This window comes from Larus michahellis, chromosome 9, assembly GCF_964199755.1.
Source record: "Larus michahellis chromosome 9, bLarMic1.1, whole genome shotgun sequence".
NCBI lineage: Eukaryota > Metazoa > Chordata > Aves > Charadriiformes > Laridae > Larus > Larus michahellis.
Window position 1 is genome coordinate 5,883,758 of NC_133904.1, and position 26,608 is coordinate 5,910,365.

A 26,608-nucleotide genomic window follows, 5' to 3' on the forward strand; every position below is an offset into this window, starting at 1 on the left:
GGACCCGAGCCCAGGCTTGTCACAGAATATAAAAGGAGAGAGAAGGGGAGTTTTTATCTCTTTGCCCCGCCAACTCTTAATAGTTCTAAGTTTCAGTGTGACAATAAAACAGTTTTGATAACACAGCTCATGGGTTTCTCTGCCACATGAAGTTTTCTTAATAATAAAAAAGAAGAAACTTTATCCCTGCTAAATTAAAATAGGGCAGATGTTGGATATGGTTCATATTAGCCAGCCTTTCACCCCTTTGCCCCTGGCACTAAAGTTCTGACTTTTTCTTTCTACTATGTCTGTTTCTAACTGAAAGGCATTATTCCTGCCCCAGCTCTCTTCTTCTGTTTGTTTTTTCAGCGTCTAAAATTAAACCTATTCACTTAGTAATATACATTCTATTTCAGATTGCTAAACCTGGCCAGAGAGGGGAAACGCTTTCCAAAAAGTGATGCGCCACTGACCTTAAAAGAAAACATGAGGCAGAGAAAGCTGTTCTTAAAAGGTTTATTTCTAGAGAGTTTTGTAGCTCTGTTGACATTATCGGGATAATGGCTGTATTGCAATGGGCTTTCAAGGCCCAAGAGGTTTATGCTTTCCTCTGACCATAAGCATAATAAAATTTTAAAGGTGCACGAAGCCTCATCGCTTTAGATATTTAAAACTGGATTGAAAAAACCCTTGGGAGACACACATTAGAGTGGACAGCCCTGCTGAGAACGCAGGGGACAGACCAAATAAAAAAAATACCCCAAAGCCAAACCTAAATAACACCCCCCCTCCATTTTTTTTCATGCCAGCTCTATGAAAATCCTGGCTATTAAACTCCCAAGGATAGCACGGCTCTTTTCTCCAGGGCTGTGAAGATAGAATTTATTGACCATTTGGAGTGATCAAGTTTAGGCTAATAAAAGGCCCTCTGTAAGCAGAAATGCCCAAGTTGATGTTTGGCAGAGTTTTCACCGGTAGAGTTTATATAGGATGGGGGCTCTGCGCGATTTGAAATTACTCATATCTCAGCAGCCGAAGAGGATTTGACGTACAGAAGTAAACGTTAGTAGGCAACGGCTGAAGGTTAATCAGCATCGCTTTCTGAACTGGGAGGTTGAAAGCAGGAAAAAGTGAAAGCTGCTTTCTCCAGCCCTTCCCTTTGCTAAGGCGCTGCTAACTTTTATGATTTCTTTTTTTTTTTTTTTTTTTTCCCCTCCCTCTTCCTCTTTTACTATCTGTCTTTGTGCCTGAGGGCCAGTGAAAGAACACTGCAGATTCTAGATTGCTTTCAGAGTTTCCCTTTGCTGATGATGGATTACCATGTCAATTTAAACGGCATAGGATTAATTTGTTTCAATGATTTCTCTTTAGGCTGAATGCCAGTCTTTTTTTCTCTCTCTCTCCCTCCCCTTGCGCTTCATAACATAATAATAATAATAATAATAATAATAATAATAATAATAATAATAACAACAACATCACCATCAACAACAACAATAATAATAACAATAATAATAATTCTTCCTTAAAAACCCCAACCATTTTTGCTATCCCACATTAAAAAGACAATAATAGAAATAGACAAGTTAGGTGTAATGTTGCAACACAGTTATAGGTTTGAGTGTTTTTATCTCATTCTAAGGGACTGAAGCATACAGTCAGTCACATTAAAATGAAATTGGATCCAACGTTTATTCAATAAATACTTGTCTTGTAGGTAATCCAGAGCAGAGTGCTTTTGACACATAAGGACTTAATTTGTCTTGGATAACAAGTTATTAATATGGCACATTTAAACTTGCCACCTACAATAAGGTCATTTAGATCTAGAATGCGATTCGCAGGAGAACTCCATAAAGGCAGCAACAAAGTTTGCAACTGCCTCCCCGTTCGTGGAGCGGACGCGCGGCTCCCGGTTTGCTCTTTTCAGCAGAAAGTTCAGAGCAAGTCGGAGCCACCTCGAGCCCAAACGGTGCGCATCTGCTCCTCCTCGCCAGGCGAACACAAATGGGAGGAAGGAGGGGGGCGGGGGGTGGGGGGGGGAAGGAACCCAAACACACATTTTTGAATGAGTAAGCTTTAAAGCTGTGCCCCGTCTGCTAGCAAACTCATCGCAGCTTTGAAAGGGAAAAAACAACATTTGGTTCCGAGTGGAAATTCGCCCGCATTTGCACCCTACCTCTTCCATGTGCTTTGCAATATACTTGCTTTTCATCATAAGCGAGGAAGCTGGAATGTAATCCACCCATAAATGTTATTGCTGTAATTTGACGGCGCTGTGTTTGTTCGTGCATTAGCCGTATATGTAAAGCGAAGCGGGGATGTACGGAGGTGATCCCCGTCCAGCCTGAACAAACAGAGGTGCTGCTGGTACAGACTGCGTCTCCAACCCCCAAATACTCTGCAATTGTTGTAAAATTTGGAAAGCTGGAGGGGGGGGTGTTGAGTTTCAGACTTGCCCTAACCCAACAACTCCTGCAAGAGGTGCACCAGGAGGGGAATATCGTGGGCATTCGATGCAGGAGGTGTTTTGCGGCTGGCAATTCCGTCTCCACGCTGTATGCGTGAGCTTTATTCTGATGCTTTTATGTATTACACTCTCGGTAGCTCTTGCCCTGGCAGATTCTGCCTCTTTAAGTAACTAAATCTCATTTTTGAGCTCTTCCTGGGAAAAGGATGTTACACATGAGTAGAAAAATGCAGGCAAGAAAGGCTAATTGAATGAAAAGAGAGAATTAGGTTAAAAATAGAGTACAATCTAGTATCACATTTTCACTAGTGTAACCTGAAATGAAGGTGTCTCCAAGTCCCTAGTGATGCCAGAGTGTTTAGATGTTGGGCACAGATGGAGACACCTATTGAAATGTGTCTGAAGAAGATTAATAGGACTTGTCAGTGTTGGGAAAGCACTGCTTTGCTGTAAATTTCTACTAGCACAAGATGAATTACCGATGAATGCTCAGTTATCAACCCCATCACTATCATTGGACACTAAATCAAATTGAGCAGTTATCTACAATCAGAAAATTTCTTTTAAAAATAGGCATACACCTTTAGGCTTAAACTCTCTAATAAGACAATATCCTCTATGGTACGTGTGTGTTCACGAAGGGATATGATTTAAAGTTTCTATACAAAAAGCTTCTGTTCGGAAACAAACTCCAAGTTTAGTGTGAAATCAGGGTTGTCAAACAATAGAAGATATTCAGAATCTACCGGTCATACACAATAATGTTCTGCTGGGGACCTGATCCAAAACGGGTTTTCATGCATGTCATTCGATTTTGGATCCGTCCCTATTTGCGAGAGGTTTTTTTTCATCGCTCCTCTCCCCTTATTTTTGATGATGATAAAGAAACCTTCTCTCTACCTTAAAGGCTGAGCATCCAAATCATGTATTCATGCAAAATAGCTGTCAAGACTCAGGATATACGTATAATAATAACACCACTCCCCCCTGCCCCGCAACATATTTAGGAAATTGCGGCTTAATATAATGAAATACGTGACGAAAGAATCAATGAATGATATTTTTAACTGAAAATATTTCCTTCTGTCCTTTATAAAAGGGGAAACTGTCACAAGCAAAACTATCCCAAGCATTTACCAGCCCACTGATAAAGTCTATTAGCTGTATTTACCATGCGATGCTGATGATGACAATGGTTTTAAACAAGTCTTGTGTATTTTTAGTTTCTAGGATTTCTTTCCCTCTCACCCAGGAATTCTACTACTTTATCCAAGGAGATTTATCGTGGCGTGTTTTCTGAAGTCAATTTTTCCCTTTTATTATAGAGAAGGGCAGTCATTTATGTGTAGGGAGGGAGACGGGTACGGTGCCTTTATCTGATCTGTGTCCCCAGCCCCGGCTACCACCTTCATCGACGGCAAATTCCCGCTCTGGAAGATCAGGCCCTACCTGGGCTACTTCTCAGCCAAGGAATGTATCCTTCCCTTCATCTCCACATATCTTACCTGTGATGTATGCTACTTTTTGAGGAGGGAATAATACGCTGTTATTTACCACAAAAGCGCAGCTTCAAAGCCTTTGTGTGTTTCTCATCTCCAGCCAAAGCTTATTATTTACCACCTTAGAAATCTACCCGGCTAAGGGATAGTAGCAGTTACTGTTTTCGCTTTTACATCCTAATTTTCACGCAGCAAATGCCCTGCATTAGGGCCAGATTCTCACTCAGATGGAAGTTATTAACTTTAAGCAGAATGGAGCCAATTTCAGCCAGCCCCAGCCCGTGCCCTTCTAACTCTGTCGCTTTACAGCATCCCCTTGTTTATTTTATTTTTTTTTTTCCTTTGGAGGGCATGATTCTTTAAACTTGTTTGTTTTACGCAGAGCAGCAGCTGATTCCTAACTTTTTTTTTTCCCTCCCCACAAACACCTAAAGAGAATATTAATAGGGAATATTAATAGAGCCGAGTGCAGCACGATGCTAGTTAGATTGTAGTAGCTGAGAAATATGAACTAGTGAACATAATCCATAAACTCCATTTGGTTACTATAATACTCCAATCTGTATTTATTACAACCCCACTCTGATGCTTATACAACGGCAATTGCTAGATTTATACACTCTAATGGTTTCACAATAGGAAAAACCTGTGTTCTTTATCTTTCTTTTCCTGTCCAAAATAACCCCTTCCACATATACTTCAGGCTTCTCCGGACCTTGTCTGGGTTTAATCACAGGCTGTGGGACAAAATGTGCATTATTAAGAAATATAAATATTTTCAGAAGCAATCAAAGGGTTGAAAGATTGATTCGGCATGTAGATTGGATTTAATTCGAAGCAGCTTTGTTCTAATGAGGACTACTGGGATACAAAGACGGCAGCCGCTTATGGCCACCAGTTGGGAACCTCGACTCGCTGCAGCAACCTGTCAAGAATTTCAAGAAACTGCCAGGTATTACAAAGCAAAGTGGTGGGGAAGCCGGTGGTCTATTGTTTTCGGCCTCCCTTCTGCGGCTGGATTAGGATTTCATAGTCCTTGTTTTACCGAAGTGACAATTAAGGTTAATTTCTTGCTGCCCACGGGGCCAAATCCCGCAGTCCCTCACCTGGGGGGAAACCCCCATGGACTTTATGGGGGGGCTTTGCCTAAGGGAAAGGTGGCAAAGCTTGGCTAAGCCCCAAGAGCAGCAAATTTGAGAGCTCTGTAGCAATTTGTCCTGCTTCCAGAGCCGGCGTGGTTGCTTTTGCAGTGACTTTTTCTGTTAGACGTTGCCACCCGTGCTCCTAGACACGACAGAACCTTTTTGCACAGGGAGCTGGTTTTTTTTCCTCGCAAAAGCATCCGGAGAAATACAGCTCCGTGTGGGCTTGGAAGCTCCCGTGTCCTCATCGGCTGACCCAGCAGAACTGCCGGACCCATCCTGCTTCCCTGCAACGTCCAGCAAAACATCCTCGAGACGATGCTGAGCAAAACGGGACGCTTGATGGCTTTTTCCCTTTAGACTTAAGAAAACCCCAACAGTAAAATTTCCGAGGGCGCCGTGGGGGGGGTGTCACGTCACAGGTACTTGGGGAGCACAAGACCCTGGCAGCTTTCCTAAACGTCGAGCGTACAGTCAGAATCACAATATATACAGGATCAAACACCGACCAGCTTCTCTCTCCCCTTAGCCCACCCCCCCTCGCCTACTTTTGTCCATAAAAGCAATAGAAAGAGAGAAAGCTTGAATTTTCTGAACTGTTTCACCCATCCACAGCTGGAATTCCAAAGTGAAATGAAAATGCCTTTAAAATCAACCCTACATGGGAGCCTGAGAGAACAAGTTTTCCTTTGTTGTAGGGTATAGTATTATTTGCTGTAGGTTTTTGATATACATTCTAAATTAGGCCTGCAAAGGAATGCTTCATCTTTAATTCATCACTCTCAGCTGAAAGAGATTAGCAATGTCTAGCACGCACCCTTCGTATGGTGCTGACCTCATCAAGTATGGCCTGAAATTAATTAGCCTCATTCATTCCAAATGGAAAAGGATAATGGAGCTGCATTTTAGAGATGACCATCACAAATTGTATGCAGCATATTTAAAATCCCTCCCCCCTCGCTCCCCTCCCCATTTTTAAAAAAAAAAGCTATGTAGATTAAAATTCTTTCCAGAACTTGCAATATGTCAGAATTATCGAGGCATTAGGAGCAGAAACCACTCAGTTTTTATTTGTGGAACTGGGAGCCACATTTTGTGTGTGTGGCTGTAAAAGCAGCACGCCCGTCTTAATGGCAGAACACCTGGAATTAATTTGATATTTCCAGGTGCTCTGGCAAACTGGGGCATCAAGCACTTGATGTTTAAACATTCTTCCACTGGCTTGCTTAAATCAATATGAAAGTGGTGTCCCTTTGTCATTCATACGTGCAAAGTGCTAGCACAAACTCCAGCTTGGCTTCAGAGTCCTACATCACTCATAATCTAATTAGAAATCAGAGCAGAGCTGAAGCAGCATTCTTTGTGGATTCTTGGGCAGCAAATAGGGATACTTGGCTTTTGTTTCCCTCCTCGATTGCATCGTTCACAAGCTTTCACACCACATCTCTAAAGGTGGTTAGGTGCCTCAAGATGTTGACAGACATGAAGGACAAGATTATTTAGGTGCCTACCCCGGGTGATTTCAAATGGAATTAAGCAACTGGATATTACTGGGAGGGGAGGGGGGGGGAGCAGGGGGGAAGAGAAAAATAGGGGGGGGGGAAAGAAAAAGCTTCTAGTGCGTATGAAAAGCTCTAATTTGTTGTCCTAAACTCTAGCAACGCGGGTGATGTTGTTTTCCAGGGTAAAATTGCCTGCAGGGTAAATTTACTGAAGTCTGCTAATTTTTACTGAGGTCAGCGGGTACTCAGTTTTGGGCAGCGCAGCTCAGCTCCTCCCTGGACGGGCACGGCGGTGGTGTGAGCTCCGTTGCTTCCCAAGAGACAGGGAAAGTACTAAAGAAAGCGGGATTTCCCACAGGAATTTGGAAGATGCCCACGTTTAAGACAATGATGAGGATTGGGCCAAAATCCAGATCCAGGCTGGATTCCTCCATCTGAGTAGTCCTGTCTCGACCTACGACTGCTGATGGATCGCAGCGACGTGGACCTCTCCCTCTCCTTACCCCCCAGCACCAGATCACCAAGAGGGGCTGAGATAACGCTGTGAGTAAGAGTCACGTTTTTCCTCACACCAAATAATTCGTTGTGAAACTTCAGATTTTGAAATAACAAGGTCAAAAAAATGGCCTGTATCTGCAATGCCAGGGCCTGGGGAATGTTCCTGCAGTTAGTACACCCAAGGCTGGGTACGCAGGGAAAACATTTTGTGATATGTGCTGTAATCACCTGATAGCCAGGAAAATTGAGAATTAATTATTTCTCTTCAACACAAACAAATATTTGTCTTCCAAAGACTCCATTCATTAAGACTGCCATTGAATCCAGGATTGAACCCATTGTTATTAATTCTAAATGAATTCAAGTTCGTCTACCATGAACAAAGCTGCTCGCCATCTGATAATCCAAATTTGCTCAGGAAAAAAGAATGAGCAAATGTTAGAAGCAGCAGGTGAAATCATACCACAGTTATTAAGCCTTCTTTCAGGGGAAGAACAGGATAGATTAAATTGTTATGTTAGGCCATGTTGTGAGTCCACGTCAATTTTGTTTGAGATCTTATCTTAGCTCAGAACTGTTTCCTCCTAAATTAAACTAAATGCTGAAGACATGAGAAGCATATTGACCCAAAGCTTCAAAACTTTGGACTCAGCAGCCTTCTGATCTTTTGTCCATAGAGTAGCGAGTTGTAAAGCTGTGGAATATTAAATAATCATGATTATCTTCAACTTGCTTAAGTTCATTTGTCATGCTGAAACACTGGCATGGATTTTCCTTACTGTTTTTTCAGAACAAGACATTGATTCTGCCTGAAAGCTGAATTCATTTGCCACTGATCTTACAGACTGTGGTCCTACACTAATATTAAGTCTCGTACACTAATCACGGTCCGTAATTCTGTCTCCGGTGCTCTGAGTCTCTCTTTTGCAAACACCATTGTCCAAGAAAGCAACAAACAAAAATCTTACAATCAAAAGGACCGAACTATGCGGGTACTTCGATCAGCTGTTATCGTGCAGAAACAGTTCTTGAGATTCAGAAATGCAGGATAAATCACCTGGGATAAGAAATCAAATTTAAAAATGAGCTGAACAGACATTTTAAGGAATAAGTAAGTTTCTAAATAAACCAGCTTTTTAATTCCACCTTTTCCGTATTAGTAGTGCGAATCAATATAGTCTGCACTTGGAGAAACCAGGTGAGTTTGAATTGTCATAATTAAATATCATCCTGTTTCTTGCAGCACAGCCAACCAAGGAGTTCTACTCCTGACTCAAGAGTTTTCTAAGGTAGGGACAACTTACTAACTTTTTACAGCAATGATTTAAGCTCCAAGTGGTTCCATCATTTTTTGGAAAACAATCTCTACCAAAACGCGCAACACAATTCATCCCTGGTGTCAGGGCACCAAAGAGATGGAGTTGTAGGAGAAAGAATATTGTTTAGATGCTTTTCAAATACAAACATAACGATGATACATTAAATAATGCAATCTACTCAGCCGGACTTCCAATTATCTACACGCAAACTGTGCCTTCATTCATCACTTCATTCACCTCAGCTGTAACGCTGGTTCGTGGTAGATTTTAACACTAAGCCAGAAGTTTGAATGGGAAGAAAAACAAGGAGAGTGCAAAGCTGTATATTAGCTTAGACAAGTAGGATGTCATTGCCAGCCTGAATTTGTTGATGACACCAGGCATTAAGCAAGTAAATCTTTAGCCACTTGAAGCAACAGTTCACTTACTTTCAGTAATGACGTCCAGGAGGCAACGCAGTGGATTTACAACAGCATGTAGCTATGTACTAATAATGGCCAGTTAGTCCCAACCACAAAATAATGATTCAAAATGGAGGTTCACCTTCACGCTGAAAAAAGTATGTATTTTTTATAATTTTAGTCTCATTTCAAATGTTCAAGAGTCTGGGTTTGATTTTTTTTTTTTTTTTTTTTTTTTTTTTTTTTTTTGTTTTGGTGGTGGGAAAGGATTTTTGTCTGCAAAGTATTGAGCTCACGGAATCATTTGGCCAATTTCCATCCTCACCTAGCAAGGACTATGGAGATGTTCAGTGGTACAAAAGGGCACCCAGCTCCCAGTCTGTGCATTTTTGAGGTCAGGCCTTTCTGTGGGCTGTGGTTTGTCCCCGTTTCTACCAGATATCAGCGATCTACAGCGGTTTTTCCTAAATCACCGGACATTGCAGATCCACACACACACGGTGAGCTCACATGCTGAAAACAGAAGTGTGTTGAGCAGCCATCATAGTTCTTTGTCCCAGCTAAATTATTTGTCTCCCTTTCTGCAAGACTTTCTTTCCATACATCCTAATTCTACCATCCTTTTCCCCTAATAACAACATAAATGAGTACTCTATAGGTGTAATTACGATAATAGTTCTTTTACCGCAAATACTAGAAGCCTGTAACCTGTAATTCACTTTTTCTGATACTCGTCTATTCTAACACTAGACATGTTATTTTAAAATGTCTAGGACCTGAAAGCGAAATTTATATAGTGATATATAACAGCAATGGAAACTAAGCCGCCTCCTCCTCTTTAGAGCTATGTTGCATCTCTTTGCCAACTGATGCCTTGTTCACCTATAAATATCATACCCACCGCTCCCACAACGGTTCCAACATCAGAGTTAAACAGGAGGAAGCGAGATATGTCTCCATCTGTTTAATTTAAGGTAAGAATCTATGAAAACCCAAGACAGAGAAGCATGCAATGTCTTCTCTTGCATTATTCCATGGCAAATTCAGGGGAAACAGGGACATTTGCTTCTCTGCTGTGAATCTGCCGTCTCTCTTGTAACACCAGCTACCCTTCTGCGATTCTGTGATTCTTTTCCAGGGATGAACCCTCACAAGACCATGATTGGAAAGAGTGGGGAACCAAGGGCACAGAGAGACGGTTGATGCAACTGGTTCTCTCACTGTCCCTGTACGGTGGTTCAGCTCTCAGTCACAGCACAGGGTACCAGAGGCTGGAGGAACACCGCATGACCCGCTCCTGTCCTGCCTCCTCCTCGTCAGTCCTGTGAAGTGTACGAAGCCCTGAGAACCAAGCCAAGGTGAGCGCATGACCAGCCGTTTGCTCCTCTCATGGTCTCTACCTGAAGCACAGCGCAAAGTTTCATCCTTTGCTTCTGCAGGTAGGAGCTCAGTCTAATTTACAGATTCAGTGTTGGTGATGAGCAAGACAGTAATGCTGAAATAACCCGTGTGAACCTTTGCCCTCTTCTAGAACTGACGTTCTTTCACCATTTTCTTTCTATTTTCTGGATGAAGCAGCCAGCACGAGGAGGGCATGCTGGTGCACATCCCACTTGAGAGCTGAAAAGAACAAACTGACAAATATTTTTAATATGCTGCAGCTTATCAACATCCCAGTGAATACAGGGTGAATGATATTTTCCATTGGTTATTCATAGATGTACACGGATACGCTGATAAACTGCCATTTAGTCCAGAGGCTGAACAGAAATAAATCGCCAGATAAAATACATTATTCCTAGTAGGTTTTTATGGAATGTGTTCTTGCCCCAGACTCCTCCTGGAACGGGCACCGTAATGCTCCCTGAGACCTGGCAGCCCTTCGAAGCGAGCATATGGTCTGCTCAGCTCTTGCAGTCCTGGTGCACGGTGAGTAAACACGCCGCAATGTCAGAGCAAACAGGAGGCTGTTTAGTAGCATGAAATTCTGTAGCCACTTCAAACTTCAGCAGCACTTCAGAAATGGATGGATTCCCCTTCTCTGCTGTGGCGTGCGCCGTTTGCAGGAGAGGTAGGAGAAAACTGAGACCATCTCTTTGGGGGCAGATGGCGTCTGTAGCCACCGCCCATAAGGCTGATGCTGCTGTGGAAGGGTCCTGGTGTGTCAGAAGTTGCATTTTCTGGTGATACTACAATTTGGCTGCTTTGTTTTTCTGAGCTGTCCCCTGATGCAACGTAACTTGTGCGGTAACTGCAATAGAGAGAGGGACCCGAAGATGAAAACCCCGCTGTTGATCAAGGCTGGCGAAGGGCGGAACATTAGCTGCAGTAATTGTATTTCAGAGGGAGTTAACGAAGCCGGGCTCGTCAACGCGAGCAAACAGATCTGGTCCTGCCTCTGCGCTTCTCGCACTGGCAGAACATTGCACTGAAATCACTGGAGTAGGGATCGGGCCAGGAATGAGTGGCTGAGTTGCAAAGCAAATTAATTCCTGCCAAAAAAGTTCAGCTATGCTCAGAAGTATGTAAAGTGTCTGATTTGAGAAGTGTCAAGTAGCATTTGTGACCAATTATCCAAGATGAAGGGGGCAGAGCTATGTTTACATGTACTAATCTTCAGCCAAAGTTTGAAAACTCCAATTCATGGACACGCATCAAATTTCCGTTCAGGCTTGGCATTTGCCTGTACGCACGCACGCACATTGCTCGGGGATGACAGGAAAACATGATTACGACTTGCAAATAATACGAATAATAAAAAAAAAATGCTAAGGGAGCTGCCATGCAGCAGCAGCATGGTAATTAAGCCTATACTGTGATAGGCGAAAAAAATCACGGGCTACTGTATGAGTCAAATAGCTTTATCAGCTGAGCTGAAATATGTGTGGTGTGTCTGTATTGTTATTTTTCCACAACCTGTGAAGCTCTGGGAAATGATCTACACAAAAGAATAAGAAGTAAAAGCTGCCTCTGCCATCTTCTGTTTAATTAACACAGGTATACTGACTTAATGCAATTAATCGAGATAGTAGGGATTAAACAGTAACTCGGAGTTGACAGCGAGAATGTTATCGCTGCTATGGCAGAGAAGGGCTGGAAAATGATAGTGGTGACTAGAAACTTTGTGAGTGAGAACAAGCTGTTCTGGAGTTTGGGGTGGGTTTCAGAGGTTTATGCAGATCTGTTGAAATCTAGGGGCAGCTGATTTTTCATGTGGCCAAGTGTTTATCTGCCCCTGCCCTTCCCCTTCCCCTCTCGGACCTTCCAGGGCAACCCCCAGCTTGGCAACAACTTTTAAAGTGATTCCTCTTTCTTCTAACAGGTTCCTGATGCTAAGGGTCTGACCTTAAAATGTGCAGTGCACAGGGCAAGAATGGGTACCGCAGTGAGCTTCTGGCCTTCAACCCTTCCAGATACAGCTATTTTGGTAATCAGAAGACTATATTCATGACGGGTGAGCGAACAGAGCCTTCCAGTGAAGGCTTTCTCAGCACATTAACGCTATCACTGCTGGATGCTGTGTCCCTCTTCAGGTTGCCTGTGTCTACTTAAGACCCTAAATGCAGATTTGCAGAAGTCTGCAGCTTTCTGTAACTTCATAACCACGCTTCAGTGCCTGCTGCACCTAAAAATGGAACCATTCCTCCTGGGCATTTCCACGTAGACTTGGGGAGAACCGCAATCACGTGCCGCCGTGAGCAGTTCAGACTTGGATTTCTCGTCTGCAGGAGAGGCACAGCCTGGTTTGCCACAATGCAACTGTCCTCATTAATGTACTTCAAGCCCTGATGTACTGGGACCACCGTGGTTGGGTAAGAAGATGGCTGACTTTTCCGGGCTCATTCTCTTGGCTTAAGAATGTTAAATTGGGTGATAATGAGTAGTAACCGTGTCTCTCTTTATGGTGAAGTTGACACTTGCCTTCTAGTAAACAGACACAGAGATGACCCTCCTCATTTCGCACAGGTCACCAAACAGCCCCGGAGATGGTAAGGGTTATTGGCCATTTACCAAACTCTGTTTGACTTGGGTTCATGGGTGAGAGATGAAAGGCGCTATATTGCATTACCAATCCCTGGGGCCACCGGGTCTCCCTGAAGAAGCATTTCATTTAGCAAGGCAACCGCTGGCCCATGGGAATCGGAGAGTTAAGAAGAGGAGGATGCAGTTTCAATTGCAAATGCTTCCTTAGGGCAGATGTCTTAAAGCCACACGGAAACTCACTGCTTCAGTGTCGCAATAATTGCCCCAGGACACTCAATGGCCAGCAGATTTTTCCCTTAATTAATCTCCCCTTCTTCCCACCAAAACATCCATTAGGTTACTCCTGGTGTTTCTGCCTCTGCCCTATTCTGTTTTGCTCCACCTCCCTGGGGGAGATGCCTCATACCTGGGGCAAGCCCAACGTGGCGGGTATGAACTGTTACCTTTTCTAAGAGCTTCAAAGTCTAGGCAGCACGTGTTCTCCCTGTCTCCCAGATGAAATAAACTGCCCTGGTATCGCACGTAGAGCTGTTGGGAGCTTGGGAGCAGAGAAGCCTTCTCCCAAACTTCCCAAACTTTTTCAATATCCTAGAGCCGAGATGCTGACTGATTTTCTTGGCTATAGTGGAGTGGTCCTTGCTATCAGGGTAGTCCTTTTTACAGATGATGGATGCAGTGCTTAATGCTGCAACGGTTACAGGAAGAACATCTGCTGCTCAGACAGACCAAGAATTCAACCCGGGCCCGTTCTCAACTTCTTACGATCTCAAAATCCAGTGCTGTTCCAAATTCATCAGCACTGGTCAAAATCCGCTTTCACTTTCCTCCCTTGCTGTTTGTGATGCGAATCATGAGATGTTCAGGAGTCGGATTTGTTGTTTGAGAGTTTTACATCATGGGTGTAACACTGCATCCGCTGAGTCAGCAGTTCTTTATGTGCGTGTTTGTTTATTTATTTAATACTCCGTTTCCAGCAAGTTCTTGTTACCCAGTTCCTGCTGACAACCAGGGAAGAGGCACAAGTCAACTGAGAAAATGAACGACTTCAAGGCAAGTGAAAAGAATAGTAAATGCAGGCCATTCATGTGACAGGATCCGATTCATTTTTATGCCAGGGAGATTTTTTTTAAATGGGACTTCTCCCAGTGGAGAGCTCACAATGCTCAAGGCCCGCTTCACTATAAAGACAATACATAATTATTTGGGGCTTATTATTATTTTTTTTATCACTCGTTTTTCCAGTCATGTGGAGCGAGGGCACAGATGAGATCAGGACCCCGTTTATTGCCTTGCACTGTTCAGATCGTACACTCACTGTGCTGTACGAGCCTATAAAAGGTCCTACCTGTCTGCTTTATGGAGGCAGACAAATGCACCCGGGCGGAAGGTTGAAGTGACGGGTCTGAGATGGCAGAACCCATCAGCAGCAAAAGTGGCAACTCAGCCTGAGACACTCCTGTCGCTGGTTGCTTTAGACGTCTTTTCTTCTTACGTTTATTTTGAACCACTGAAATGATGAATTGAATAAATGCTATGTCCTTTGAAGCACTATTTATTGTGTTTATAGAAAACAGATTATCTGTTCTCTCAGGCTAGTGGAGGTTATTAGGAGCGATAAACTCATCAGGAAAAAATGTAGGGTGGGTGTGACGGAGAAACTTGTGTTTTATTGCGCAGTGCCGTCTTAATCCCTGGTTGTGGCGTGACAGACTACGCGCTCTCAGTGATACTGCGCCATCCTGTTCTCTGCTTTCAGGCTGGGCTCACGAGTTGGATTTGGAAGAAGCAACTTTCCTGCAGATATGTGGCTGGAATACGAAAGCTATTCCAAGGTAAGCGGATTTTTGTTCAATTTGGGTTTTATGCAACGTATAAAGTCCATACGACGTTTGTTGTTAAACCTAGCCTAGTTGTGAAACTGTTTAACCACGACTTGTTCAATCCAATAAAGCATACCTGTGTACCATAGCCACACCTGCTCTAGTTATATATTAGAATTATTTCACCAGGTCAGCCCTTTGAGAGCTGGCATTTCATCACAAAGGATTCTATAACACACATCGGTTGTGCTATCTCTCCACTTTCTCATGAACTGGGTGATTTTCTTAAGTCTATTTATATTTTACTTTATCATAACACTTACATATTTTCTTATTTTAATAACTGAGACAAAAATAATAATTTTTACAAAAATAACAAGAGCTACAGAACAACTCCCAAAGACTGAATGGATATCTGTGATAATTTCTTCTTCAGTACTTGCAGGTCTTGGGTTATCTTATGCAACTTTTCCACTTTGACTGGAGCTTTACTCTTTGGTAGTTTTGCTCAGACGCAGAAGGTAGTGATAACAGATAACAGCGTATTAGAGGTTTCTTTACAGATGAAATCAATGAAGTGTCCTGAAGTGTAGTAACTACTCAATAGCAGCAACTTCTGTGATCCTCTGTGCTACTGCTGCTGCTTTGAAACAATTTATTTAGTCATTGGGACTTTAACTACTCAGACACATTCCTTCCTGCTGCAACAGCAGTGATACAGGAAGGCGCGTTTTAAACCACGCAGTCATGTCCATCCTGCATTTCATGAGGGGTTATTCTTGTCTCAGAGATGAATCATTCAAATACCCTTCCGCGGATTCCAGGTGAGTTACTCACATTTAGATGCTTCCAAGTAATACACAGAAAGGTGCTGAGAAAATTACGAGTCTCTGCCTAGTCAAAAAAAAAAGAAAAAAAGCTCAGCGAAAGTAGATCCGAGGAAAATACTTGTCCTAGTGCTCAAAAATCTTTCTAAGGAGACCTGGGGCCAAAGGGCTTCTGCCTTCAAAAATGTGTGGCCATCAGGGATGCACAGAGCTTGCTCTACTGACTGACCCATCAGCTGCTCTCTGTCCCCAGAAACAGTTCAGGAAATGACTGAAAGTATCTGAAGAGATAAAAAGGATAATTAAGTTTCATTGTGGGAATAAGAGGGTAATCTGTCCAGACAAATCTAGGACCTAGTATTGAAAACTGTAGAATCTGAATATAAAAAAATGAGTAATTTTGAATAAAGATGTCTATCAGGACTGTAAATTCAGAGAGTAAAAAGGTAGCTTTGCTTAATAGACCATCTCTCTCCATCTTCCTCTAACTCATTTTCTTGTTCTCTTTCTTCCTTTTGTGTGATTGCAAAAAAATACGCGTGTAAAATCTGATATTGAGAATGCTTGAGCTTCATTTCAATCTTCTCTTCTCAAACTGTTTTGTTCCACTGCGAAGATTCCCCCTACGAGATAACCTCAGCCATGACCGCACTGGGCTCGCGGGGCCACTTACTCGCAGAGAGAACAGCTATATTTTGAGGAGCCTCTGAGGTAGCCAGCTCCGCGCTCTTCTGAGGCTCTTAAAGATGTTTTGGAGCTGGCATGAGAAATCACCTGGGACTCAGAGCAGATCACAAGGTGCTTAGGATGATATTTTCTCTGGGCCTTTTTTCGCTGAGCAGAATTGCTGCACTATAAACAAATGCGAGTTTTGCCTCATTCTTAGATACCGTGAGTTATGAAAGCCCACTCTGGATGTAATGAATGTATAGATCATTCTGACCAGATCATAATCTACGAGTAAATAATGTTCCCCAAAAATGTATAGGTGAAATAAAGAACTTCTTGCTACTGTTGCTATATTGGTATCACGGATTACTGATGAGGCCAACATGATCCTGAAGCTCTGTGCTACTGATGTTTAAATATAATGCAGAGCTAACTACAGGGTTTGGTGAGAAAATTCCTTCCTGGATTAGGATATTGAGGATTTATACTGCTGGAAACAGAACACGAAACTATACAAAATTTACCTGTCCCTAGACTTTATCACAAGCCATAAACTTCTGTTCGCTGATGCGTTCATCAACACTTATGAAACTTTCCCATTGGGCTTCCCTGATTTTGGTAGTGATATTAATACGCAAATCATACAGAAATTTTCAGAATGAGTAGGACTGTGATATAGCAAACTCCTGTAACACCTATGACTCTTCACTGTCCGTGGAGGAAGCCTGAGGATACTGTGTTGTCTAAGACCTATGGCCAATTGTTAACACAGTCTCTAGGCCATGGGAAGGTCAGATTTAAAGAAGATGGCACTTAAGGGACATCTGCGTGACACATGCTACAGTGTCCAGAGATCGGAGCCTATGTATTTTGCTCTAAATCTAGAGAGGAAGTCACTAGAAAAAAAAAAAGGGAGAGAAGCACGGGGGAATAAAAGTACTTTTGAAAGAGAAGAAATCTACATTTCAATGAAAATCCTTTCAAGGCATTTCAAATAAGAGTCTGAGAGAAATAATTACAAAGTTTGGAGAGAAAGAACGTTAGCTTTGATATCTTTTTCTTCTATGAAGCAATTAAAATAAGCAATTTTTCAAATACTAAGCAGAAAATTACTAATGGCTGAACCCAAAAGCTTTCATTTCCTTCTTGGGGCCTTTATTCTTCTAAAAAAAGACAAAAAAAAAAATGTGAAGGTGGTTTTCCAGATAGATTAATGCATAAAGCAGTCGCTAGTTGGATGTCATAAAAACTACAGCAGCATAGAATAGCTGAGATTAAGAGCTAGATCTAAATCATGCAACAGTCCAGTTAATATCAATGTCTAATTAAGAAATGCATAAGAAGTCTGTAATGTTGATTTGATGGAGAAAAACTCTAATAGGGTTTCTTTTGGAATTTTCCATTTCAATTGCTGTGTAGACTTTTAATGGATGTCCTATCCAGTCTTTGGTATTAGCAGGAATCACGCTCAAATTAAAACCAAGGCCTAAAATGGAACACAGGTAGACAAATTAGCTCATCTGCGAAGCAGTCTGGGTAGAATGACAATGTGAGCTCAAGCCGAAATTTTAGTACAAATAAAAGAGAACAAATGTCTCAAATCCGGTGTGGAAACCCTATCTGCTTATCGCTTTAAACAATTTAAACCCCTGTAATTTTAAACAATGCAATGTTAGCCCATTTCCCCGCCTCACTAAGCCCACCGCAATCCCTGACAATTCATATTTAGAAATCCAGACCACTAAGCATTATTAATTAGCCTTTTTAAATAGGAAGGCTTTCTATAGTTATGTATATTAGTAGTACGTAGAGGTGGGCTCTTCTTTGCTTGCAATGCGATTTACAGCCCCCGGTTCCCTATCACTACCAATTAATGCCGTAAATCTCCCACTCCTCTCTGGGTAACTAAAGCTCTTAAACTCTTTGAGCAAAACTAAACCTGCAGCATCCGCTGCGTCACACACCTCATCCGGGATGTTCGGCCTCTAGGTATGAAAGGGGAACTGGTTTTATGCTGCGTGTCACTAATGCCCCAAAGTTGTTAAACGAGGAGCAGTGTAACTGTGTTAGGATGCACAGATCCGCACCGCAAAGAGGGAGAAAGCATAGTGCTGGATTAAAGCAGCAGCGTATTTGTTATCACCACTTTGTTGTTGACCCAACAAATCCGGAGGGAATTATCTCAAGAATCCAGGAAGACGGCTAACTCAAAATAACCCCTCTGACCCAGGCAGCAAGCACACTGGGGAGTAATTTTTAAGTTCATTAGAACACATTAAAATACAATACGTTGGCCATGGTAAAGCGAGGCATATGATTCCATCTGTCCGCATATTTCTTTCCAGTACTAAATCCATCCAGAGACCTTTCAGAGTTGTATCATTAAGTCTTGCCACTTCACTTAGCAAACAGAGAGTGGAAGAGACGCGGTAAAAATCAGAATCACAACGAAAGTTTGGCGCTTCCAAGTCACTGTCATTGCCTGAAATGCCAGCGATCCAAATTCATGCCTGATCACGTTGATCAATGAGGCACAAATACATCATATTTAATAGTGATACCATGGCCCTGAGGGATGCTCCAAGGATTTTTCTCCTTGAGAGAGATGGGAAGTGAGGCATCTGCCGTCTGAAGGGTACAGAAGGTCTAATGTGAGGACATTCAGGTCATCACAAGAGTCTGACTTTTTTACCCGCCTCTTGACTGTATGACTGGGGAGGTGCCATGGGTAAAGATGTTTTCTAGATGATTGTTCAAATGGAGCACTGCTCTAGCAGGGCGCTTTGTCTGCAAGCTTGGTTGGATTTATGCAATACTTAGGAAAAAAAATGAGTAGGAAGCAGACTGCCTTTTGCAAAAACATGCAAGAGACAAAACCAAACAAACCTTAACTTGTCCAACACACTTGAGAGCCACAAATTCTGTTACAGTTTTGCTAAATGAGAAGAAAAATTCTCCTTTCTTCCATAAAACCATCCTTTTAGACATTACTGCAGTCATGACCTCACCGCAGTTCCTGGATTCTTTCTGAAAAGATTAAAATGAACTAATACACCAGTGATCTCATCACAGCGTAAAGGACATCTTACACAGGGGGAAAAGAAAAAAATCAGAACTCCAGTGCTTCATTTACATTGAGTGTAGAAAAAGCACCATAACCTCATTGTGGAGAAACACTAAGGGTACAAAGCCAGAGAGGCATTTTTCCACCTTCTTATGAACTATTTGCATTTGTCCTACCCGATCCTGCCTGTCGCACCCATCGTCCTTTTAGCTGTCTCCACATCTATTCTCTTTCCTTTTTTCCTGCCTTTATCTATACATTCCCTTGTTTCTTCTGTGCCTTTCTTACACGTTTTAATGTACCCAACCACTTTGAATCGTATTCACTACTATTCTCAACTACCTCCAAACTATACTTTGCAGAGTATACGCATACAATCACGTTACATAAAAGTACTGACACATACTTCATCTATAGCTCACATTACTCTGGGTAAGAACACCTTTCCTACATGTATATACAGTTTTCAGGTCAATGGGTCATGGACTATGACATCTCTCATCTACTTTGGAGCTGTTGTATCTGCTAGCAAAAATCAGGAGAATGAGTAGGGAGAGATGCTTTGTTTTCTTTGGTAGGAGGGCCTATAAATTACTGTTCCTTTAACTGAGGATCCCACCACGTTTTTAATGTATCATATACTGAGGTTGGAAACTAGAAAATCTTCAGAACATGATGAGTATAGTGTTAATAATGTAATCTTACCTCTTGCACCCAGAGCTACACCTCAACTCTGGCTTGAGATCACACCCTTAAGCAATGAGGTGACAAACCGGTTTCCTTTCTCAGGCTGAATGTCACGTAACTGCCCAGGGGCCCGTTCCGGTGGCGGTAGCGTCCCCTGACTTTTCAAGGGGAGTTGTGCTGTGCAACCCCTTCCCACCCTGTAGGCTTGGCAGGAGGAGACAAAACTGCTCATTTCCCTCTGTGACATTTCTCAGCCAAGGAAGGAAAGCCACGAGGCATCAGACCGTAGGCTGGGAGGCACCAGAACACCCACCTGTTAGACACTGACAAAGAAACCTCCAAAAACCATTAAGAGGAGATGAATTCCCAGGGCTAACGCAAACTGGTATAAAGGGTGATGGTGCCTTTCTACCCACGCACAAGTTTTGTTACCCCTAGATGAGGCAGCAGACAAACAAATCCTACCCCATATGCTCCGCAGTTGATCTGCTTTAGTGAAGAGAGCCCCGATCAGTGATGGGTATTATAAGATAACACATCCTGCAGCATTAGGAGAAGCCCAAATGGCCCAACAAGCAATGCAGAGCATCTGTTACCAACAAGAAAATAGTGGGTGAAGAGCTCTTGTAATTCCTGGCCCCAGGAGCCTGTCTGAAGGCACAGGTTTCCCAAGGCAGAGGGGAGCTGGAGATCTTGGGATGTACAGCGAGATCTCACCAGGTCAGCTCAGTCCAGGCCAAAAGACTGGGGCAAGGTCCTCAGCTCTACTCCAAGTTCATTCCCCTATTGATTGTGAAGAGGTATTTGTAGTATAGATCAGGACCTTGAACCAAGACTGGCCTGCCAGCTGAAGCTATACAAACTAAATTGTATATTCCCCAACTACAGATAAAACCAACAGCCAATTTTAGCCTAGTCATCACTTCTACGAGAATAAAGAGGAACTCTTTGAGTTTCTATTTCACAACAAGTTCCCTTGGATATAATTCTTCCTTTCCAGGTTAAAGAAGGGCTGTAGCTAATACATATCCTGAGTCATAACGTGGATTTGCACCCTTCCCGTTAAATATAGCTGGTTTGTGTCCAAAGCATCACTTCTGTTCCTAATGCTCACTTATATCGTTACAACTTCTACATTAGTTGCAGGTGTGAAATGCTAGTGATCCACACTTCTCTTGCTGTCAGCAGGAGAGTAATGTATGTCAAAGGCCCGATTCTCAGAGGTGAGGTCACCAGGATCTCTGTTTGCACACCTGCTTTGCTAAACACAAAACTCTTGGAGATTTGCAAAGCTTCAACATGCACAAAATGGGATGAGTTCACTGGGTTCCATACATAAGAAACTCTTTGTGCTTCTCATTTAGTGAGAAGGTTGCAGAATTTTCCCTCTGTGCAAAGTATTTGCTGTTTTACAACAGACAGCGTTTTGGTAGTCTTCATATGTGGGTACTTGTATGTTCTATAGTAATAAGGAAAAAGGCTACATTTCTCCATGTTACGTGATATAAGAGAAGTCAGGATACCAGCAGGTTAAAAAAGAGCCCAATACATTAAGCAGCTTCAGAAAGTTACTGGTATTCAACGTATCCCCGCTTGGACCATGCAGATGTTGAGATGAGGAGACTGCCTGATCAGACCTCCTGGGAGGATGATGCTCCTGGAGCCTGCCTTACGCAGAGGCATCCAGATTTGGTTTTGAGGGCTTCAAGAGAAGCATTCAAATATTTCTATTTCCTGCTGTTAGTAGATTTCTTTTCATACCTCAGAAAAACTCTTCTGATTGTAATGTGTTTGCACTTGATGCCTGAATAACGGTTCCTGCTCAGGAACCTCTAATACACAGTATTTTCTACCTTCTGTATTTTACATGAGCTCAAAGACTAATCGTATACATATATGCACGTAATTCATTCTTGATTTCTGATAATCTAGAATATCCTTCAATATATTCAATAAAGATTCCCACGAGTAATTTATACAGACTATTTTTCGTCTTCACGTATGGTAAATATTTGGCCTTTTAATGTCATCTGGTTATGACATCATGATTCTGTTTTTTCTGGACTTATAGGACATTTTGAACATTTTGGAGCATCATTCACCACTATGCACTACACTTTTCCTCCTTCAGTTGACTATTTCTGAAGTTTTTTGGGATAGTGGAACCAAAATTGGTCTTAATATCCAAAACGAGAAAATGGAGTTGGTCATCAGCTACATGTTTTGTTAAATGGAATTTAGACCTACCACCCCCATAGCGGCTTAATTTAAATAAAACGAAGTGATTTCAAAAACCCATGGGGTACTGGGGAAAGCCATGAGCAGATCACACAAGTCAGTAGGTTTCATAAACATCTGAGCCCCCAACCCTGAGACTGTGCTGCTTAAAATGGACATCTCCTTAAGGAAGCTCTTAAAAACAATTTTCAGAAGGATCAGAAGAGGCGCACTTTTAACACTGAGGAAGGGAAGCATTTGCTTTTCAGAGAGAAGTTTGATTCTGGAAAAGACTCATTATTTCGGTATGTTAAGGGAACTGCGCTGTGGCAGACAGCATGGCTTGTACGGCTCTTCAGGGAAGTGGTTATTGAACTAAGAGGTGTCCTTTTCCCCCGAAATTTACACCAGAAATACAGAGTAAAAGTTTGTCATGTTTCATCAGACTGACTTCGTTGCCTTTCTGAGTAATAGAAATTACATTTGTTTCCCTGGGCTGTAGAATATGGACATAATAAACCCACAAAAAGAAACAGGGAAAAAGAAGAGATACTCATTTTCTTGGGATGAAATACAGAAAACTTGGGCTTGAAAAACGTTTGAGTATAATATGATCTAGATTTTTAAAGAAAGTTTAAAGAAACATTTTCCAAGTGCATGCCTGTTAGTTTTATTTTCATTTTTGCCGCGTATAATTATGAGAAACTTACAGACAACTCATAAGATTTTTAGTTTCTGGTGAGAATTGCCTTTTCCAAGATAATTCGGTATGCTATTACTTTAGCCCACTGGGTATCATGTAGGAAAGGTGTAAGATTATGCACATGAATATTTCTGTCTGCCACTTATGCGTGCTGAGACAATATCAACTTATACTTTCTTTTGTCATTGGTCCTTATTCCGTAGAGGATAGCCTTAATTACCAGCAAGACAATTTGGTAATACCATGTAAAGCGTTACAGCATCATTTCTGTGATGATTTACACCTGCTAAGCATCCGATCACTGAATTTTAAACTGTATTTTAAGTTCAGAAGATAGGGAATATTTTTTCTACAGGACGCTTTCTATTTTTAGTAGAAATACTGTCCTTTGTTTAATTTATTGGCACAGTTCTTCTAAACGATAAGGCGCTTTTGAACGTGAAGACACCATTTTTGCACATTTGTGCTGCCCTGAAAAATTAAGAGCACACTTCTGTACTGGCTTAGATCAACTCAAGCCTAAACGCCTAAAGGCTATTTTCGACAACTGTGCATGAGGGACGTACCTTTACAGGGATTCTAAAGAATACGAAACTAAAAATATCTCAGTTGCAGAGCAAATCCACTGTATTCCTTCCTCCACTTTGTGATTATGGTTATATACGTTTTTTTTTTTAACCCTTGCAGGTTTATTCCGAAATCTTCCATTGACTCCAACAAACTCTGCTTTCTGCTGGATTAAGGAAGATGTTTTGTACATCAGATCTGCTGTCCCACTAATGAAATGGGGAATTTTATAAACACATCAGGGAGGGTAAGTGCCCAATAGAAAAGATGTCAGATGGACATCCCAAAATTACAGTCTACTTGTAACCGAAATAAAACAAGGAATGCTTACTAATGAGTCACGAGTTTCTTTATAATTGCTTTCACATTTGGGGTAACTTTTTCGCAAATCATCTACAGAAACCCTGCAATTCGTGGGACTTTTGATCGTGCTTATGATCAGAACAACACATCTCATATATGATAAAATTACTTATGTTGGGAAGGATTTTCTGCTCCTCAAATTACTTTTCTGGGGCTTTATTTCAATCACCAGCTATTTTCTTATCCTCCTCCTCATTTTCTATTTCTAATATAAACCCAGGAGTTCTTATCAATTTAGAAGAGACATAAAACTAAAGAAAATTCAAGCACGGTCTATTGTAAAGTTCTAACTCAGATAATAAGAATCTGTTTTGCGCTGTACTTCTCTCATGAACTCAGTTTTCCATAGTGCATTCAGTGTTGTAATAATGCAAATCAAATACAATTTTAATAACTCCTTCCATTAAAATGATCTATTAATGTTTTAAGACTCCAACACTTATGAGCATGATTCTAATTGCATGATTTTGCTGCGGGCAGGTTTTATAGATCTGCCTGATCTTCAGATATTTGCACCGTTAGGATTATCTTAAAGAAATTAATTTTTGGAAGAGTTTCAGTCTCAGTGACAACAGTTGAGTACGATGGTGGCTGTCTTGTGGGTAATTGTGTGTATCTGCTTCCACACAAAGGAAAACTAGATAAATTTAGAACTCTCTGAAAGGAGATGGCTGAGGTTTATACAATGACAAATGTTATGAAGGGCGTTCTGAAGAGGGAAACATCTACGCACTATGTTAGTGTAAGGAGCAAAAGAGGCTTAAAGTGAGCACAATTTTACATTTGTTATGCAGCACGATTAAATTGTGGGACTTTCTGCCACAGAATACCAAAACCATAATCAGATTAAAAAAGGGCTAGAAATTCACGGAAGATAGTTCCTTTGTTACCATTAAACACTCTTGTTTTATGCAACTTCTACTGTCAGTCTCTGTAATGCACTGAGTGATAAGAACAAGGAAAACACATCAGCAGAATTAGTTTGTTTGGCTTCTGACATTTCTCTGTATATCTGCTAGGCGTTTCTCCCACAGACAAGGTGAGAGGCTAGGTGGACCTTTGGTCTAACCCACCACAGCCACTTCTAGGCACGACAAAGCTTGTTCCCGTCTCCAGAAACTTGTGAAAAACCTCAGGTTCTCTTGTCATTCTGTGGAGCGGGATGAGGAAAACGAACACCATGGGCCTTGGGAAGAAGGTAAGCGGGGCAGCAAGAGTTGCAAAGAAAGCATTTGCTGAGTGACTTATGAGGGCCCTTACCTTGACATGGTCCCCAGGCTTTATCTCTAGTGGTAGGCTCTTGGCCACTGGCATGCCAGCTCTCCTCCCCGTACGTGCTGTTCTTCCCCTTGAGCATCACTTGAGATCTGCAGCAGGAGGTTCCTTCCTTCAAGATGAACCGAAACATCAACACAATCTTGCACTCTTGATTCAACATTTCTTCTTGAGAGAATTTGCTCCAACTTTTGTTCGTGGCAAATGCCTACATAAGCCTTGAACAAATGAGCGGTAAGAAGTGGTAATTTCCTTTGGGGGTTAGAGAATTGCTATTTACTGAATGCTGTTAATTGTATGCTGAGAAATGATTCATTGTCTGCAAAAATAGCATGTTCGTTAATGAATAAGGCTTTAATCACTCCAACAGTGTTAGTTCTCCTGCCTATTTGCTAAATTCTGTGTTTGGCATGACAGGTAAGAAGAAAATTTCCTCTGATATATCAAGTATGCATTTTCCTTGCAGGATGCGGTCCTAACGGAAGGACTTGCTGAAGAGTTTACACACTGGCAAAGAAATAGTACAAGTTGCACAAAACCCGTGACAAATTTTTACTTCATCAGAAACAGTTTAGATCAGTCCTATTTGAATGTAATAGAAAGGACAACAGGCCATACATATACAGGCCTTGAGAAAGACAAGCTTTTACATGAATGGATACCAAGAAGTATGTATCATTTCAGCAGTATTTGAAATTTTCAGTGCCAGATCAACTGAGAGCACGAAGTTCTCAATTTTCCCTCCTCAGAAGCCACCCCAAGCAAGAACTCCCTGAGATATTGAATTGATGACAAAAGTGGATTTATGCCTGGGATTTTCCATGAAAACTTTGTATTGAAAAATGACAGACAGGCAAAAAAGTTTGGAGGGAACAATGTGATTTTCATGAGGTTTCTCAAGTGAAAAAAAGATGTTAAAGACACTTCAAAATTATTGCAAGCGTCCTGATATTTTTCTAAATGAACATCTATTTCCTTTGAAATATGTTTTGGTTTTAATTTTTAATTTATAAGTGAAAGCAAAAAATGAAATATTTTTAAATTACTGAAGCAAATGACTCAGTCTGATTTTTTTTTTTTGTTTTAGCAGGTTATTGGTTAGCCAGAGAATTAGTTGAAAAAAAAAAAAAAAAGAAAACTTGAAAACTCCCAAAGGACACAAAAAAGCACTTCCCTGCCAGCTATAAAATGACTGAAAAATATAATGACACTTTCACTTAGCACAAAGATTTAGTAAAATACTGACATTTTCACAGAAGTTGCAGAGACTTGAACTCGGACATGCTTGGGGTTTCCTTCCAAGGGGGATGCTTACATATGGTAACGGATCATGTTTTTACTAGACCTGGTCATGTATATTCTTAAATAGGTGGAGGTATTCCAGCCTCTACAGGGGTTATAGTCCCCGTTTCATAGGCTGTCACAAGAAGGAGGGCGAGAAGCATGAGCAGGAATTTCAGTTTTAGTTCAGACTACTGTGTTTAAACAGAAAATTATGATTAAATCTTAAATAATTTAAAAGTGGGCTATCCAAGGAGAAAGAGCCCTGGGTGCCAGGAAGGGTTAAGCTTTGTAGCGGGGAGAGGGAAGGCCTGTATAGCTACACTGTGCGGTGATAA

At 41.6% G+C, this 26,608-nt stretch overlaps 1 long non-coding RNA gene across 21 annotated transcripts in view; it reads left to right on the forward strand.

Annotated features, from left to right (window-relative positions):
* The window catches only part of LOC141749087 (uncharacterized), a 36,633-nt gene extending 10,373 nt beyond the window's left edge, over positions 1-26,260 (forward strand). For 5 of the 21 annotated variants that reach the window (XR_012589232.1, XR_012589230.1, XR_012589239.1 and 2 more), the window contains 8 exons: positions 6,954-7,138; positions 7,884-8,204; positions 8,337-9,787; positions 9,952-10,171; positions 10,647-10,742; positions 12,136-14,629; positions 23,472-23,598; positions 24,734-26,259. This is a non-coding gene — a long non-coding RNA (uncharacterized LOC141749087). Of the gene's footprint in view, positions 1-2,043; positions 4,904-6,953; positions 7,139-7,883; positions 8,205-8,336; positions 9,788-9,951; positions 10,253-10,646; positions 10,743-12,135; positions 14,630-23,471; positions 23,599-24,733 lie in introns of those variants that run through there. The other 16 variants (XR_012589250.1, XR_012589240.1, XR_012589246.1 and 13 more) reach the window with 16 other exon arrangements.
* The last annotated feature ends 348 nt before the right edge of the window (positions 26,261-26,608 follow it).